General features: G+C 48.0%; 1 non-coding gene across 1 annotated transcript; it reads right to left on the reverse strand.

Annotated features, from left to right (window-relative positions):
* Positions 1-899: 899 nt before the first annotated feature.
* On the reverse strand, positions 900-994 carry LOC118989261 (small nucleolar RNA SNORD22). The gene has a single exon (XR_005066977.1). It is a non-coding gene; the product is annotated as a small nucleolar RNA SNORD22 (small nucleolar RNA).
* Positions 995-1,879: the final 885 nt, after the last annotated feature.

Below are 1,879 nucleotides of genomic sequence, written 5' to 3' on the forward strand. Positions count from 1 at the left end.
CGTCTCTGCGCACCGTGGTGGGGTGTCACCCCAGGGGGTTGAGCACCTGTGACCTCTCTGACTTGTCCACCCCTCCTCCCGACAGCGACTGCAGACTAGACTCATTTAGCGTCCAACCAGACGTCCTCTCTGTCTCGCTTTACCTGGATCAGGAGCAGTGTTCGTTCCGGAGAGAGAAGCTTTGGTGCCTGCCGAATTAGGGCAACCACCCCTCAGCAGCTGATGCATAGTTTGGAGAGACAGTGATGGTAAATTTGATGTCAGCCTGGGTAGGCCACCATACCCAGATACTTCTAGATGTTTCTGTGACGGTATCTGCTTTGGGCTGAATGTGTGTGTCCTCCCTAATTCATGGGTTGGAGCCCTAATCCCCAATGCGATGGTGTTTGGCGTGGGACCCTCCGGATGGGATTAGCGCCTCCTAAGAAGAGGCACGAGAAGGAGGATGGGTCTCTCTCTGCCAGGTGAGGACACAGCAACAAGGCATCCATCTGCAAACCAAAAAGTGGGCTGTCGCCAGGAACCACAATGGCCAGAACCTTGATCTTGGACTTCCCAGCTTCTTCTAGAAATGTGAGAAGTTAATTTTTTTTGTTTAAGACATGCAGTGTATGGTGTTTCATAGAACAGCCTGAGATGACCAAGGCAGTATTTTTCGGATGGGACTAACATTTATTTAACTGGGTGCCCTTTGACAAAGCAGATTGCCCTCCATAATGAGGGTGGTCCTGAAACCATCAATTGAAGAGTTTAAGATCAAATTCTCTCGAGGAAGAGGGAATTCTGCCGGCAGACCGTCTTTGGGCTTGAGCTGCAACATCAACTCTTCCCTGGGTATCCAGCTTACCCTGCAGATTTGGGGATTTGTCACAAAAAAACACCCTCCATGTTTTTTTTTTTTCTCTTAGACAGTTCCTTCTGGAACAAACTTTCCTCTTCTAGTCCCCAGAGACTAGATCAGGAGGTAAGACATGGGACTGTTCCATCACTGGGAAGAGACCCCATATTTTCGAATCCAGGGGATGATGGAGGCCCACTGAAGTTTCATGAATGGGCAGCGTGGACCAGGAAGATGCTACAGAAGATGCTTTGAGTTGACTAGAGGAGTGAAGAGCTAAACCTTGGGAGGCACTTTGGGGGTAGGGCTGCAAGAATCCAGGAATGTGGTAGTAAGGAGGGCAGGAAGGGAGGGATGGAGTCAATGAGGAAGATGATTCTTTGACTTTTTTTTGGCTTTCAGTATTATTTTGTATTAGTTCAGGTGTACAGCAACGTGGTTAGACAATCAGACACTTTACAAAATGTTCCCCCTGGTATTCCCAGTACCCACTGTGCATCATCCACTGTTATTACAATGTTACCGACTGTATTCCTCCGGCTGTAATTTACATCCTCATGACTATTTAGTAAGCACCAATTTGTGCTTCTTTTTTTTTAATTTTTAAAAATTTATTTATCTTTGGAGGGGAAGGGAAGGAGAGAAGTATCAGTGTATGGTTGTTTCTCGTGAGTCCCCTGCTGGGAACTGGCCTGCAACCCAGGCATGTACCCTGACCGGGAATCAAACCGAGATTGTGTGATTCGCAGGCCCGCGCTCAGTCCACTGAGCTACACCAGCCAGGGCCAATTTGTGCTTCTTAATTCCTTTGGACTTCAGGTCCCCCAACCCTCCTCCCACCTGGGAACCTTCAGTCTGATCTCTGGATCTAAAAGTGTGTGAGAGAAATAATTCTACAGAACCAATTCACAGGGCCTGGCAGAGAGTTGTCCCCATTTTTGTTTTTTTTTTCTTGACCAGGGAAGAGGGTGGTAAAAGGTGGGGTGGCAAGACCTCAATAGAAATCAAAGATGGTGGAGCACTGATGCTTCGGTGACTGGA

Source organism: Sturnira hondurensis, unplaced genomic scaffold, assembly GCF_014824575.4.
Source record: "Sturnira hondurensis isolate 20B ecotype Veracruz unplaced genomic scaffold, ASM1482457v3 Scaffold0006437, whole genome shotgun sequence".
NCBI classification, from domain to species: Eukaryota; Metazoa; Chordata; class Mammalia; order Chiroptera; family Phyllostomidae; genus Sturnira; species Sturnira hondurensis.